This window comes from Oryctolagus cuniculus, chromosome 11 (assembly GCF_964237555.1).
Source record: "Oryctolagus cuniculus chromosome 11, mOryCun1.1, whole genome shotgun sequence".
Taxonomy (NCBI): Eukaryota; Metazoa; Chordata; class Mammalia; order Lagomorpha; family Leporidae; genus Oryctolagus; species Oryctolagus cuniculus.
In genome coordinates, this window is record NC_091442.1 from 3475639 (window position 1) to 3492527 (window position 16889).

Sequence of the window (16889 nt, forward strand, 5' to 3'; positions counted from 1 at the left end):
TGACCGCTTTTTTTTTTTTTATTTTTAATTTTTTTGACAGGCAGAGTTAGACAGTGAGAGAGACAGAGAGAAAGGTCTTCCTTCCGTTGGTTCACCCCCCAAATGGCCACTACGGCCGGCGCACCGCGCTGATCTGAAGCCAGGAGCCAGGTGCTTCTCTTGGTCTCCCATGGGGTACAGGGCCCAAGGACCTGGGCCATCCTCCACTGCACTCCCGGGCCACAGCAGAGAGCTGGCCTGGAAAAGGAGCAACCGGGACAGAATCCGGCACCCTAACCGGGACTAGAACCCGGGGTGCTGCCTAGTGAGCCGCGGCGCCGGCCGATCCGTGACCACTTTTGCGAAAGACATTCACAACCACCAGGTGCTCCGCCGAACCAGTTTGCCGGGACCTGGAGCCGGGACCGCAGAGCTCCCGGAATTCCCCGGGGCGTTTTTCAGAAACCAGAGTTCCCATCAAGCTCTCCAAGGGGCCCAGGTCCCCGGAACACGGGGCTGCAAACGCACCTCAGGACGCCCGGTTACACTGGCGTTGCAGAGAAGTGACAGGTGCTTCCCAGGGGACACGTGTCTCAGATGTGACCGCTGTAGCTGCGGGACCATGACCTGCAATCTGAGGGGCCACAGAGACCGTGCCCTCCCTCCAAGGGAGCAAAGAGCCCCTTCTTCCTTTCTCCAACTCCTCCCGGGTCCCTCCCACCCGTGTTTCTGCGCCGTGTGGTGGTCCAACCAAGAACGTGGAGTTGCATCGATTTCCTCTAAATTTGCAATTATACAGATTTTTATGGCACAAGTTCTTTTCTGATTACAATGGAAATCCATGCAGATTCTAAAACACTGGCTTCGGGATGAAGGGTAGGAGGACTGGAGGGGCCAGCGGCTCCCCGCGGGCCAGCGGTGTGGGATCCGGCCGGCGCCTGGCGCCTCTGGGGCTGTGTTTGGGGGTGGAGTCTTTCTGAGCAGGGTCACTCTGCCCGCTCTTCCCTGCGAAGGCGCTTTCCCCGGCGGCTCCTGAGGTCCCGGCTCTTCGTGGCTCCGCCCGCCGAGCACCCAGGATCGGTTCAGCAGTGGACGCGCCCCATGCGCTGGATCTCGGGACCTCTTAGGGTCGGAGATGAGTGAAGGACCTCCTGCATTGCCTCTTGTCCCAGGGGTGCGTGCAGCTGAGCTGGCAGCCGGGGTGCTCTGTCCCCCGCGGGCCCCTGTCCCCCTGGGGTCCCCCTCGCTGCTCTTCCAGCTGCGGGCCTCGAGAACGTTCTCCAGTGGCTGTTTCTGGTTCTTTCACAAAAATATTTATTCATTTATTTATTTGAAAGATAGAGTGGCAGAGGGAGAGAGGTCTTCCATCCTCTGGTCCACCCCCAAAGGACCACCATGGCCAGAGCCAGAGCCAGGAGCTCCCTCAGGGTCTCCCAGGTGGGTCCGTCCTGAACTTCACCCACTGACCCCTGCCCTGAGGGTGACCTGGGGGCCCCTCTCTTCTCCCTCAACCTGCTTGTTCCGAGACTCCCAGCCTCCCTGGGCTCCAGTTCCCACTCCCTCACTTCCGCTCGCTTGCTGTCCACGCTTGGGGCCGTCTTCCTGGCCAGGGCCTGCGGGCTCCAGCACCTGACCTTGGAGCCTCACAGCGTGGACTCAGCCCCCAGTGAGACTCTGAGGATGCTGAGAAAGCGGGCGGCGGCAGTGAGGGCAGAGCGCCAGGCTGCAGGGGGCCGTGGCCAAGGCCTTTCCCAGCCTCCTACAGAGAGCAGGCCCTCTGACAGCCCAGCCCATGGCTCGCTCTCCGCTGCTTGATCCTGCCCAGGCTGGCACACAAGATCCCGCCAGGGTGTGCTGCGGGTAGAGTGGCGCTGGGGCCAGGATGCGGGAGACAGTCCCTGCTCTCAGCCACGGCCTCATCCTGTCGCTCACAAACAGCTATGGGGTGGGAGTCTGTTGTGGGACCACTTGGGAGAAGATTCTAGAACGTCCCGGGAACTTCAGACAGAGTGGCCCCAGGAGCTGACCTGCAGCAGCTTTGTCTGCTTGGGTCCCTGACGCCTGAACCCTGCCAGGCCTACAGCAGCCACCTGCTAGGTCCCCTGGAAGAGAAACCGGCTACTGACAGGCAGGGATGGTGCCCGCTCTCTGGGCCACCGCCCTGGACCAGGCCCTGGGGAAGGGCCCCTGCTCTGCTGCCCCCAACACCAGCGTATGTGAGGCTCCACCGTCCAGGAGCCCTCCCTCAGCTGGACACACACAGCACGCACTGTGGACGCAGACATCCCCCGAGGGACCAAGGACAGAAGCCTGGGACCCGCACTGTGGCGTAGTGGGTTAAGCCACCGCCTGCTATGCTGCCGTCCCACATAGGTGCTGGTTGGAGTCCTGGCTGCTCCACTTCCGATCCAGCTCTCTGCTGTGGCCTGGGACAGCAGTAGAAGATGCCCAAGTCCTTGGGCCCCTGCACCCATGTGGGAGACCCGGAAGAAGCTCCTGGCTCCTGGCTTTGGATCAGCCCAGCTCCAGCTATTGTGGCCATTTGGAGGGTGAACCAGTGGATAGAAGACCCTGCGCCCTGGCCGCCTCTGCCTCTCTGTAACTCTGCCTTTCAAATAAATAAAAAAGAAAGAGAGAAAGAAAGAGAGAAAGAAAGAGAGAAAGAAAGAGAGAAAGAAAGAGAGAAAGAAAGAAAGAAAGAAAGAAAGAAAGAAAGAAAGAAAGAAAGAAAGAAAGAAAGAGAGAGAAAGAAAGAAAGGAAGGAAGGAAGGAATCAGGGCCCAGACAGAGGTCAGGCCTGTTTGCCCTGGGGCAGGAATCTGGGATGGAGATGTGGGACACGGAGGCTCCCAACAGGAAAACAGCTTTTATCCTGGCCGGCAGGCCCGGGGCGAGTGTGTCCACATTCCGGGTGCTGGCCTACTGACTCTGCACAAACCACTGTTAAGTTTCCTTTGACATACTTGACTGCACATATTTGGACAGTGGAAAGCTACAGCATGACAGCACCTGCGTTAGATTTGCCGTAGCAGCAGTTGCGGGATGGCTCAGAAAGCCCCCGCAGCCCCCGCTCCCAGGAAGCCCCGTGGAGCAGCCTCCACCGTTTCTGCCTAAGGGGGGAGGGGGTCCCTGCCACACGGCCCAGGGTCCCTGCCACAATCCCAGTGTCCCCAAGCCCACCCTCAGGGTCAGGGGTTTAGCACAGGAGGAGCCAGAGCAGGCCCAGGAGGGCTCCAGGGTTTGTGTCCTGGGGAGTCGGAAGGACAATGCTCACGTCTCCAGCCGTGATGTGACCGCCCGCGTGGATTGTCACCATCCAGGAGCACTCACCCCAGCCTGGCTGTCCAGAGGTGCTGGGACGCCCCCTCGAGCCCAAATCAGTGTCCAGCGCCTCTCAAGGTTGGACCCGAAACGCCCACCGGGAAGCATGAGGTCCACCTGGGCTGCTGGGTGTGGCCCAGGGAGCACACAGGACATACCCCCCGCCTGGAGGCGACTCCACAGAGCAAGGCCAAGGCCGGCCTCCCACCGGGCAAGCTGACCGCTCATTGCACAGCCACCGACTCAGCCTGAGTTTCGGATCTTGTGACCCCAATGGCTGGCCCTGTGGACGAGTGTCTGATGGCTACCGGGGCAGCAGTTGGCAGAAGGCAGGGCAGCAGTGCCAGCCCAGGGAAACCCGAGCTTGGGGCCCGCTGAGCCATCCTGTCCCGTGGCCCCGGGGTGCCTCTGCACTCTCAGATGCGTGTCTGTGGGGGCAGCGCGCGGAGCGGGCTCTTTCGGCTGGGTCTCAGGGAGTGGGCAGGGGGCGGGGCAGGGTTACTGGTCCTGAAGGTCAGGCCTGTCCCTTCCGTGACTTCGGCGGTTTCTCCGGGGTCTCGCAGGCTTTTGTCCTGGCAGGTGAGCTTTGGCCCCGAGCGCTCTGTGTCTTCACGGCCGCCCAGGCCCTTGCGATCCTGACAACCTCTATACCAGGTGAAGGCCCCGTTGTGCCCACCAAGTGCAGGTGGAGGGAGGCCAGGGTCAGCCCTCAACTGTCCCCGCAGGGCCAGCAAAGCCCTGCCCTGCTGAAAACACCCGAGCAGCTGGGGATGGATGACCGCTGTCTGCCCCTCCCCGCGTCCCAGACGGCTCAGGAAGAGGCCCGGTGGGGCTGGGAGCCCTGGGCCCCCAGTCACTTCCTGCCGGAGGCGGAGAGGCCCTGTTCACACCATTCACTCGTTTTTCAGCTCGGATCATTTGACTGTTTTTTTTGCTCCCCCTGTTGAGTTCTAGAGTTCCTTGAAGTTCTGGAAATTAATCCCCTACTGGGTAAACAGCTTGCAGGTCTGTCCTCCCGTTCCGCAGGTCGTCTCTTCCCGTGGCCACTGGCTTCCTTTGATGTCGAGAAGCTTTGCAGGCTGCCGTAATCTCATTTTTCAATTTTTGCTTTTGGGGTCATGTCCAAAAAAGGAAAAAAATTGCTCAGTTCAACCTCCAGCTGCATTTCCCCTGTGTTTTCTTGTAGTAGTTTCTTAGTTTCAGGACTTAAATTAAATCTTTTATCCATTTTGAGTTGATTAAAAAAATTTATTTATTTGAAAAGCAGGGTGAGAACAAGTGTGTGTGTGTGTGTGTGTGTGTGTGAGAGAGAGAGAGAGAGAGAGAGAGAGAGTGCTTCCATTCACTGGTTTACTCCCCAAATTTCTGCAACAGCCAGGTCTGGGCCAGGCCGAAGCTGGGAGCCAGGAACTGCATCCTGGTCTCTCACATGGGTGGCAGGGGCCCAGGTAGCGAGCCAACATTTGCCGCTTTTCCAGGCACCCAGCAGGAAGCTGGCTCAGAGGCGGAGTGGCCGGGACTCTAACTGGCCCTGGACGTGACTGCAAGCAGCAGCTTTATAAGGCCGGCTCCTGAGTGAATGTTGGTGTGTATGGCGAGAGGTGGGGGTCCAGCTTCTTCCTCCCGTGTGCGGATAGCCTGTTTCACCGGCACCATTTGCTGAAGAGCCTGATGTTCTCTTATGTTCTTGCTGACTTTGTCGACTATCAGTCAGCTATAAATATACCGATTGGTTTATGGGTTCTTCATGCTGCTCCAGGTCTAAAGTACTGTAGTACTGTAGTTGTGTTGACTATCGCGGATGTTACAGTGTCTCCAGCTTCGCCGAGGACTGCTTTGGCTGTTCATGGCCTTTTTGCAGATCCACATAAGTTTCAGGAGCATTTTTTGTATTTCTGTGAAGAATGTGATTGGTATCTGACAGGGATTGCGTTGAATCTATAGATCACTTTGGGTAGCATGGACGTCTGGCGAGATTAATTCTTCCACTCCATGAACATGGGATGTCTTCCCATCTGTGGTGTCCTCTTCAACGCCTACCATCAGTGTTTTCTCATTTTCATTGTAGCTTCTTCACTTCCCTGATGAAATGTACGCCTAGGCTTTTACTTTTTGGAAGCTACTGTGGATGAGATGGCTTTTCTCACTTCTTTCCCGGCAATCTCCTTATTGGTGTATTGAAAAGCTGCTGGTTTTGTGTGTTGGCCTCAGAGGCAGGAGGGCTCTGAAACCACGCTTTCCTCCAGAAACAAGAAGAGGCAAGGGGCTCCCCACGACGAAGACCTGGGGCGGTGCTGCTTGCCAAGGGCCTCGGGAGGGACAGGAAGCACAAACGGACGTCTTCAGGCGGGCTTGGGAGCCCACGTGCCACAGCCACTGCACATTCTATTTTTAAAGACTTATTTATTTATCTGAAAGGCAGAGTTACAGAGAGGCAGAGGCAGAGAGAAAGGTCTTGCATCTGTTGGTTCACTCCCCAAATGGCTGCAATGGCCAGAGCTGGGCTGATCCAAAGCCAGGAGCCAGGAGCCTCTTCTGGGTCTCCCATGTGGGTGCAGGGGCCCAAGGACTTGGGTCATCTTCCTCTGCTTTCCCAGGCCACAGCAGAGAGCTGGATCAGAAGTGGAGCAGCCAGGACTCAAACCAGCACCCATATGGAATGCCAGCACTGCAGGCGGTGGCTTTACCCACTATGCCACAGCGCCGGCCCCTGCACTTTAGTGTCAGTTTGCTAAGTAACGGTGACCAGCAGAGGTCAGTTTATGGAGGCCCCTCCTGCCAGGCTCTGTTTCAGCTGCTTTATGCCAGCCCCTCCTCACACAGGCAAGGACCGGGGGGGCACAGGGCTATTGCCCTCCCAAACTACGACAGTGCTAAAACTGGTGTTTGCACCCCAGAGCTCTTGCCTCTGCAGCATTCTCAGTGGACAGAGTTGGGAAACCTGCCGAAAGACTACAGCCGGAGTCAAGTGCAAACAAAACACCACTGGAACTCCCAGCCGAACTAGCAGGCAGGGGAGCGTACCTGCAGACCCACACTGGGGCCAGCGAGCGGGCACTCAGTGCACACTTGCCTAGTGGAGACTGGCCCTGGGGAGCTGAGCGGGCTCCGGCTGGTGCACGGAGAAGCCTGGTGCCCATGCATCACTCGCGGCTCCATGTAATCCATGCCGATTGGAATATGGAAGTGTTGGGGGAGGTGCCGGCTCACAGAGGCACCCTGGGGACTGGCTGGCAGGCACTGCTCACCCATAGACGGAGGGGCTGGGGTTTCCTGAAGCAGGTAACTTGCCCAAGGTCACAAAGCCAGGTCCCCCCAGCCCTGACGAGTTGCGTTCTGTCCTGGGAGAAGAGTAATGGTCCACACCGTTGGCTCCAGGGGGATTTTAGACCTGCCCGCCTTGCAGGGAACGGATGCCGTTATCAAACGTCTGCGCCTGTGCAGAGCCGTGACCACACCGGCGCCCAGGCCCAGAGGCGCCCCGTGACAGGGATGGGAACTCTGCCGACAGCAGCCGTGCTCCCCACAGTGCCAGCGTGCCGCAGCCGGGCGCAGCCGGGCACCTGCCCAGCACTCGGCAGTGGGTGATTCCGTCACAGCCCTGGAGCTGCCTGCATCTGGGCACCCGCAATCTCTCCCTGTGGCGCCTGAGCCAGTGCCACACACACTGTGCAGGCTCCCTCACGGCTTGTTCCAGTTTCAACTTTGCAGGGAGCTCCAGGAACGGGTAATTACTACACCATAAACGGACTCCACTAACTTCTCCCGCCACCAAGCTGGGCTGGCTACAAACTAGCTCCTGGTGCTGCCCCGGTCGGAAAAGCCCAGTCCCGAGACCCATTAATGAAAATACCCTAATTAGCAACAGTCACAGCTGCTTGTCCCTGCCCCATGGTAGCGCCCTGGTGAGCAGTCTGCAGAGACACCGTCACATCTGGGCACAACCCAGTGGAACCGTGACCCTGAGGCCCCAGCCTCCAGCATGGCCAGGGCGCTCCCTCCCCCAGGTGTGGCTCTTTCCACATTTCCTCCAAGTAGAAACCTTGTTGCGTGAGATTCTGATGAGCGGAGAACAGCTCGCTCCTGCCGATGGGGTTGGGAGCTGGCCCCCCCTCCCCCCTCCCCCGGCACTGCCGGGTCGGTGATGGATGTCCACACTTTATTTACCGTCCAGCACACAGAACCCCTTGTTCCTTAGCCTGCTAACAACCTGAGGTTGTTCATCACCGGCTTGCTCCTTTTTGAAATTCACCGAGCAGCAGGCGTCTCTTTAAACTCCCGCACATAATACATTTTAAGGAGCGCTTGCTGCACAGATCCATTTGCTCGACCTCAGCCCTGGCGTGCGCTGGAACGCTGTCAGCCCGTTTGGAATGCATATCCCGAGAGCTGAACGTGGCCGTGCACCCCCCGCCTCAGACAGGAGGCTGCCTGCCCATGCCGGGCGCGGGGCCAGAGCTCGGGGCAAGACCCGCGCATGTGTGGGGTGGAGGAGGCGACAGAGACCTCACTGCGGGGGTCCCCACCCTCCACACACGTGCTGCTTCCGTGTGGGGTCCCGGGCCAGAGCTGGTGGATTCGGAGGGGCAGCTGGCTGGAGGCTGGACTGGCTCTCTGGAGCGGGAGGTGGGGCCGGCTCCGTCCTGGCTGGGGGAGTCCCCAGGGTGGAACCTGCGCCTGTGCTACAGGGTGAAGTCAGTCGCTCTCAGTTACAGAGGAGCAAGGGCCCCAGAGGGGCGTGGGCCCGGATGTCCTCGGCACCACCCTCCCCCCCCCCCCCCCCCCCCCGCCCAAACCTGGCCTTCCCCCCAGGGAACATAGACCCCCGCCCCTCCCCCACGTCTGCTCCCTGGGGAGGACGCTTGTGTGTTGTCCTTGATTTCCCTGGCAAACCCCCCCCTTCAGCTGAGCGTCCGATCCCACGCGTGCTCCCACGCTCCCTGTTCCCCCACGGCACCCGCGCTGGCCTGTGCACGCCCCCATGACCCCTCCAGTTTGTCTAGTCTGGACACATCCCTTCCCATGGAGCTAATCTCATCCCTCCTCGACAGCACCCCCTGCTGTGACCTACGGGGAACCCCCCCCCCTTGCGCCATGAGCACCGTCTCTGTCTCGCTCTTCCTCGCTTTCCCCAGCAGACGCCCTCCGTGGGAGCCCAGCTCGCTGTGGCAGATTCACCTGGGCTCCCCCCGGGTTCAGCATCCTCACCTCCTCCAGGAAGCCTCCCGGCTTCTCTGACAAGTGCCCTGATTCTGGGCTCCATCGCTACTCTGCACCTCTGCTACACGCGCGTCTGTGCTGTGCCCCAGCGCTTCCTGCTCCCAGGCCGCAAGCAGTGTAGACGCCTGAACTGAGGGTCTCTTGAGTGATGGCCGTGGGAGAGCCAGCAGTGCCCTGGAGTTGTTATTTTTTTTAGATTTTTAAATATTTATTGTATTTATTTGAAAGGCAGAGTTAGAGAAAGAGAGAGAGAGAGAGAGAGAGAGATCTTCCATGCACGGTTCACTCCCCACATGGCCGCCGCACTGGCCAGGGAGGGGCCAGGCCAAAGTCAGGAACCAGGAGCTTCTTCCAGGTCTCCCACATGGGTGCGCTCGAGCGTCCTCCACTGCTTTCCCAGGCCATTAGCAGGGAGCTGGATTGGAAGTGGAGCAGCCGGGCCTCGAACCAGCACTCACGTGGCGTCACAGGCAGCGGCTGTACCCGCTACACCATAGCGCCGGCCCCAGGAGTTTCAGCAGCATTTTCGGGACCCCTGTGGGGGCTGTTGCTGAGGGCCCTGGCGTGGGAAAAGGGGCACAAACACCCCGGATGGCTCCTTAAGAAGCGCTGTGGAGGTGGGTGGGGGGGAGGTGAGGGTCAGCCCTGCAGCCGGTCGCCGCCTGCCTTCTGCTACAGGCTCCGTGGGTTCCCGACGCTGGGGTTTCCCAGCAACATCTCGTCCTGCTCGCGCTTCCGACTTTCTCTAAGGGGAGCGCGTTTGGAATCCCGTCTTCCAGCTACTCCGGGGTACGCGACGTCGCTGTTCCCCACGTCCACCCCTGTGCCCTGAAGCGCTGCACCCCGGCCTCTGTGCCCACAGCCCTGGTGGCCACCCTTCTACTCTGGGCCTGTGTGAGGGCAAGGATGCTGGTCCCACCCGTGAGTGCGACCGTGACGGTCCGGCTTCGTTCACCTCACACAGCGCCCTCCGGGACCATGCACGTTGCCACAGATGACAGAATTCGTGCTTCTGGGGCTTGCTGGGGGCCATGTGTGTTTCTGCCACGCTCTGCTTACCAACTTGTTGGGATGCACGTGCGGGCTTGTTCCGGGTTCCGGGTTCCGGGTTCCGGGTTGGGCTGGTTGCAGTGAGCGTGGCTTCTCTGTGTTGGGACCTCATTTCCTCGGGGGTCCCCAGCAGTGGGGCTGCCGCGTCCCCCGTGGGCCTGTTTTTCGTCTTTTCTGTGCTGTTTTCCTCTGTGCTGCACTGACTCTCATTCCCACCAGTGCAGGTGATCCTTGTCTTTGCGGCCTCACCAGCACGTGTGTTTTTGGCTTTTTGGTGCTGGCCGTTCGAGCTGGGCTGAGGTGGCGGCTCAGGTGCCTGGTGGTTAGGGGAGCGCTGGCCGTCCCTTGGTGGATTTGTCGGCCACTCTGTACCTCCTTTTGTCTACTCATCGCTTTCGCACTGGGCCGTTCGCTTTTGCTGTTGATCCGATGGAGTCTCTGATGCAGCCTGGCACGTGCCGCTTCTCGGGCGATGTTTGCAAGCCTCTTCTCTTCCTCCGAGCCTCCTCCCTCCACTCTGCTGCTGGCTGGCTTTGCGGGTGCTGTTATCTTCGTGTGTTCCCAGTGGTCAGTGTTTGCTTTTGCTGGGCTCCATCCTTTGCAACTTGGGAACTCCACGGCCATAGCAGGACCCGAGCCCCGCCCTTCTCCCTGCGGGAATGGTGGGGGGGTATCTGCAGACGAGGCCTCCGTGACCCCTTAGCTCCGTAGCCCTGCGTGTCATCTCCCTGAGAGGGTGAGGAGCCGTGGGGAGGGCGGAGTGCGGAGCAGAGAGCAGAACCTGGAGCTCAGCACAGCCTCATGGTCCCTGCTTCTTCCTCCCCAGCATGAGCCTGGGGGCCGCTCTGGGTTCCCGGCTCAGGGGCCTCCTGGCCGTGCGGCAGGTACACCTGGGTGGCCGTGTCCTTTGTGTCAGAACAGAGACGGGTGTTTGCACGCTGCTTCTCTTACGTCCGACTCCGCTCCGGCCAGCCCCAGCAGTTCCCCTTTGGGACTCACTGCGACCCACCGAGAAGGTTCCTGAAGGATGCGGGCACGGTCACAGCCTGGGCTCTGCGGCCGTCCACTCTGACCGGTGGCTGCCTTTTCCACAGCCTGGGCCCTGGTAGCTCCTGGGGGCCGCCCCCGCGGCTCTGTTCTCTCACGGGCCCCCAGCCAGGCCAGAGTGCACCTGCTGTAAGGTGGTCAGCAGGTCCGGTGTTGGACAAGCCAGCCCCACGGCGCTGTGGGTAGAAACTTATGGAGCAGACAAAGCAGCGGCCCGCCAGGCCCTGTGCCTGTCGGAGGGGTGTGGCCTGCTCGGGGAGCCCGTGGGGCCGCCCTCAGCAGTGAACGGGATGTGAGGGGACGTGGCTCATACGGTTGGCTCCATCCTGGCTGGGCTGTCTTCGCAAAACTCCCCAACTTGTCCAGAAGCATCACCCCGAGGCTGGAGCCCTGGAGAACGGGGGTGGGGGTGCCTCCTGTGAACCCAACAGGACTTTGCCTCCAGGGCACTCCCGCTCTGTCGGGGTCCCTGAGCCCACAGGCTGGATCTCCATGGCGCTCTCGTCCCTACCTTCGCCAGGTCCCACCCCTCAACGTGTGCCCCTCGACCCGGGCTGAGTGTGAGTTGATGCCCGTAGTGCAGGTCCCAGATGTTTCTCTGAGAACGCTGGGCTTCTTCAGCTCCCAGGAGCACCCCAAGCCCCTGGGCACCCCTCATCGTCAAGCGCCACTGGGTCAGCAAGGGCCTGTGGGGGCAGCTCCGACGGCGAACAGGCCCCGGGCGCAGGCCCCCTCTCAGTCCTCAAGGCTCTGTGGCGGTGGTGCGAGGCTGGCCGCCTGCAGCTTTTCTGCTCGCGAGTGTCTCTCAGCCCCGTCACTTTATTTATTTATTTTTAAAAGATTTATTTTATTGACTTGAAAGACAGAGTTACAGAGAGAGGTAGAGCCAGAGAGAGAGAGAGAGAGAGAGAGGTCTTCCACCTGCTGGTTCACTCCCCAGATGGCTGCTAACGGCCAGTGCTGTGCTAATCTGAAGCCAGGAGCCAGGAGCTTCTTCCGGGTCTCCCACGTGGGTTCAGGGGCCCAGGATTTGGGCCATCTTCTACTGCTTTCCCAGGCCACAGCAGAGAGCTGGATCGGAAGAGGAGCAGCCGGGACTAGAACTGGTGCCCATGTGGGATGTGGGTGCTGTAGGCTGGGGCTTTTACCCACTGCACCGCAGCGCCAGCCCCTGTCCCATCACTTTAATGCAGACTCCCAGAGATGGGCGGCCTGCGTAACAGACCCATTCCACGGAGAGGCGCACCTGACAGGGACTGCCGGCCCCGTAGAATTCGGCGATTCTGCTACCAGACGCAGAGAGTGGGCTCAGCCTGGGAGGAGGGAGTCAGATTTGCTGTCCACTCGCTGAGTCATCCATTCGAAAGGGGATGTCAGAGTCCCACTGCCGGCTGTCTGCAGGGCTGGCAGACGGCGCAGGGCCCCCTCCCCCCCGTGGGGAGGGAGCTCCAGCAGCAGGCAGGTCCCGGGGCGCTGGCCCCCGGCTTCGGGGCCTCCTCCACTTGGAAGTCCCCAGAGTCACTGAGGCCAGGGCTCTGCCGGTGGCTGTCCCCTCAGCCCAAGGCTTGGTGTTATTTTGATTTTTACCATTCCGTACTTTAACTAAATTAAGACGCCGACTGTGAAACTTGGCTTTTAAAGGGATCTTAATTTGCAGACTGAGTCACTCATATGTTAGAGTGTTTCGCAGAATTCTTATTTTAAAAGGCGGTGTGTTGCCAAAGCAATTCATTTTCCTACTCAGAAGAAGCGAGCGGGAGTCTACGGGCTTTTTAATACCCGAATTTGTTTTCCCCATCGAACTATACAGCCATCCCACTACCTTCCACGAAAAGTACACAGCATCCCGCAATTTGATTATCCTCCCTCTCCCTCAGGGATTATAAAATATGCTTTTTTTTTTTTTTGGCAGCCTCCACAGGTTTCATTTTGGTTTCTGCCCTGCTTTGTTCCTTTCCAAGGTAGGAGCTGAGAGCGGCAAAGCAAACGTAGAAGGGTGCGGGTGAGACCCGGGGTGGGGGCGGGGGTCTCCTGGGAGCAGGAAGGCACCGCCGAGCCACGCCGAGCCAAGTGCTCTTTCTCCTACTCTCTGAGCCCCAAACCAGGGGCGCAGAAACGTGGACTCACGTGGAGCCGTGCTGCAGAGCCAGGAGCGTGTCTTCTGGGGCTCCCATGCCCCTCAGGGTCAACTCATCGAGAGGGGTGAGGGGTGGCAGTGTTGGCGGGCACACTGATGCTTTCTCTCCGGATCAGAAGGGGAGCAGCCATGCCTCGAACTGGCGCCCACGTGGGATGCTGGCGCTGCAGGCCTGGTCTGGAGACCAGGTTGCTATGGAAGTGTAGTAGGAGGGGGCCCCTGAAAACCGCATGGAGGGGCCGGCGCTGCGGCACAGGGGGGAGTCACACTTGCGGCACCAGCATCCCATAGGAGAGCACTGGTTCGAATCCTGGCTGCTCCACTTCCATTCTAGCTCCCTGCCGATGCTCCTGGCAAAGCAGTGGAGGATGGCCCAAGTACCTGGGCCCCTGCCACCCACGTGGGAGACCCGGATGGAGCTCTTGGCTCCTGGCTTTGGCCTGGAGCAGGCTTGGATGTTACTGCCATTTTGGGGGTGAACCAGCAGATGGAAGATCTCTCTCTCTCTCTCTCTCTTCATCTTTTAAATACATAAAAAATCTTTTTAGAAAAGTTCATGGAAAATGCATGTTATAACAATACCATGCGTGGATTTCAGTCCTCTCTTGGTGCCAAGATAAAGTGGATCTCCCGAGTGCATTTTCCCCGGCATCTGGAAGCTGCTTGGATGAGCACCAGCTCCTGCTGTGTGTCTCTGGTCTCTGGTCCTTGCTTTGTGCTGCAAATCCCCCTGCAAAGCAGGGGTGGGAAGTGACGGCCCCCAGGGGAGCCCTGCTCCTCTGAGTTGCCCTCACCCTCGCCCCTGCACAGCCTCACCCAGTTCAGTCGCTGGGTTCTGGCTCGTCGAGTGTTACTCTCATTCTTTAAAAAACTCCAGTGGGGAATGAATGCCCCTCACGAGTGGACTGGTTAAACAAATCACGGTGTGTCTCTGCGGCACAGCCTAATGCTATGCAGCCGTTGGAGAGAACGAGGCGGCTCTCCATACACTGATGTGAAATCAGCGTCAAGATATACTGCCAAGGGAAGAAGCACCGCGCAGAACACCGTGTGTACAATGCGCTCCTGTCTGGTTAAGCAGAAGATCTATGCACACATGCCTGCGCAGACACGCGCGTCTGCAGAAGCCTACAGAAGCAGCCCGCGCGGTGCTTGCCTTGGGGGAGGGAGGGTGGGAAGGGGCCGCTCTGCTCCGTACCCTGCTGCGCCGCTCGCATTCGCGTTTAAGCTGTGTGCGTGCATTGCTGGGGTAACCTGATGAGTGCGGCAAACACTAAAACTCTGTTAGGGAGTTTGCTGCTTATATACATGTGTGGAGAAGGAACACTTTTATAACAGACTCCGACTCTCCCTCCCTCCTTCCTCTTTTTCTTTTTCCTTCTTTTCTTCCTTTTTTTTCCTAAAAGATTATTTATTTCTTTGTAAGGTAGAGTTACAGAGAGAGAGAGAGAGAGAGAGAGATCTTCCCTCTGCTGGTTCACTCCCCAAATGGCCATAACGGCCAGAGCTGGGCAGCTCCAAAGCCAGGAGCCAGGAGCTTTCCCTGGGTTTCCCACGTTGGTTCAGGGGCCCAGGCCATTAGCAGCGAGCTGGATCAGAAGTGGAGCAGCCAGGACTTGAACCAGCGCCCATATTTGATGCTGGTCCACAGGCGGCAGCCTTACCCGCTATGCCACAGCGCCAACCCCTCCCCTCCTTTTCCTCCTCCCCCTCTTTCTTCTTCTTCTTCTTCTTCTTCTTCTTCTTCTTCTTCTTCTCTCTCTCTCTCTCTCTCTCTCTCTCTCTCTCTCTGCCTGAAGGCGACAACCTGGACACTCAGGAAGAGCGAAGCCCTAATTGTGGAGGCACTAGATTGCACGGTGCGCTGAGGAGGTAAGGGAAGCGCCCACAACGCTCTCCCGCGGTGCACGATGAACAAGGCCACGGACTTCCTATCCCCCAGTGACCAAGTCCATGAGTCCGTCCGCTTCCCCTGTTTCTGAGTGGCTCGGACCCATGTCACCTGCAGACTTCAATAAGACGGGCGAGCCAGTCGGTGCCCTCGTCCCCACGTTCCAGTGCCTACCACTGCCCAGTCTCGGGTCCAGCAGGGCAAAGGACACAACTCAGAACGCTGTGGACAGGGCAGACAGCATGTGCAGGATGAGTGGTGGGGACAGCAGGAGGGGCGAGGGCTTGGCGAAGACGCTGGCGACGCTGCTTCCCTCTCACCATCCCGCACGGCGCCGCCGAGGGCTGCTCCCAGCGTGCCGTGAACCTTTGGTGTTCAGGCAGACCGTTGATTCATTTAAAAAAATTCAACAAGACCACTGGCTGATTCAGCACAGCCTGCTCTCCCGTTTTCTGTCAGGGGCATGCGTAGAAGGGGCGGCTCCCTGGCCCAGGTGTGGTGGGCAGCGCGCTCCTTCCAATGCCGTCTCCCCTGCGCAGCCGGACGGGGGCCGCTGCGTGTTAGCTGGACTTGTAGATCCCAGATTTCGTGGGCTGACGGCTGCTGCACATCCAGCGAAGACACACTCTGCGAGTTCAGAGCGATGGGGCCGGAGCTGTGGCACAGGGAGTTAATCCCTCACCCACGATGCCGCCATTCCATGTGGGCGCCAGCTCCAGTCCCGGCTGCCCCACTTCCGATCCAGCTCTCTGCTGTGGCCTGGGAAAGCAATAGAAGATGGCCCAAGTGCTGGGGCTCCTGCACCTGCAGGGAGACCCGGAAGAAGCTCCTGGCTCCTGGCTTTGGATCAGCTCAGCTCTGGCCGTTGCGACCATTTGGGGAGTGAACCAGCGGATGGAAGACCTCTCTCTCTCTCTCTCCCCCGATGGGCGCCGGATGCTTGATCGGCTGTTTGTGTTTGTTTCACCGCTCATCGTCCTACTTGACTGTGAAGAGCAGCAAGTGTGGGCAGACTTCTGGGCGCTGGTGAGCTTTGGCTCCTCTTGGGCAGTTCGTCTGGTGTTTAGTGAGTGCCTTCTGTGTGCCAGGCACTGGGCTCAGCCCTGAAGGAACTCGAGGGGTCAGCAGACCTGGTGCCGGTGTAGCCCTGTACCTATGGCCTGGGGCTGCCTTTGGGCTCCTGAGTGGTGGCGGAGACCGGCCACGCGAGCCACAGAGTCGAAAACACTGACTGTGCCCCGTACAGGAACGAGTCTGGAGGGGAAGCCGGAATCCCAGCAGGTGTTTGGAAAATGGGCAGGATTTTGTTAGGACGGGGTGGGGTGGGGGGTGGCAAATACAGAGTGGGGAGGAGGAGCCAGGCTGCGGGCAGGGGACCTTGCTCCGGGGGCGTGGCCACACCTGCAGCCTCAGCCAGCTCCGGTTGCCCCTGCTTTGCTCTGGTTTGCAGAGGCGGTGGTCCCCGCGCACCTGCAGTCCCCGAAGGCTTCTCCACCCCTCCGAGCGGAAATGAGGGATGGAGACCGCCGGTGACAAGCTGACTCCGGCTCTCTGATGCTTCCGGAAATGCCTGGTGGCACGGTCTGGGAACGCACCTCGCGACACGTGCACCCCTGGCGGCCCCTGGGCTCCCGGCACAGGTCAACCGACGGCCTTGCGCGAGGACTCGTGCTGCTGCGTTTTGTGGACTCAGAGTCAGGCTCTGAGAACTTCTCCTCTTTTGCACAAGGCTGACCTCCATGAAGGTCCCAGTGAGTGGATTTTTAATTCGCATTTTCCCCTCCCTTGAAATGCTGTGAGCACAGCCAAGGAATGAAAACCCCGACTCAGGCAGCTGGGACTTCAACGCCTTTCCCGCAGGATTCTCCCACGTGTCCCTGCCCAGTTCATTTCCGCTGCGCGGCTGGTGTGGCCGTGAGACCCCCACCCTGAATTCTTCAGAGTGCTCAGAGCTGAGCTCTGTTCCAGGCCCTTGCAGCCCCCAGCTGAACGGGGGACCCTGGGGTGGGGGGTGGGAGTCAGGCCTCGGTCGGTACCTACCCCCACCCCACCCCGGTCTGAGAGCCTTCTCTAAGGAGAGGTTAAAACGCGAGTGATCTGGAAAAAGCCACCAGGTACAACCTTTGCCCTTTTAAAGACGAGACAATGGAGGTCCCCACGGGAGGGCATAGGACAGCGCAGACTCTGCGTTCATCAGTGCGTTCAATGGTCGGAGTGGCCGTTCTGTGTCAGGCGTGGTGCAGA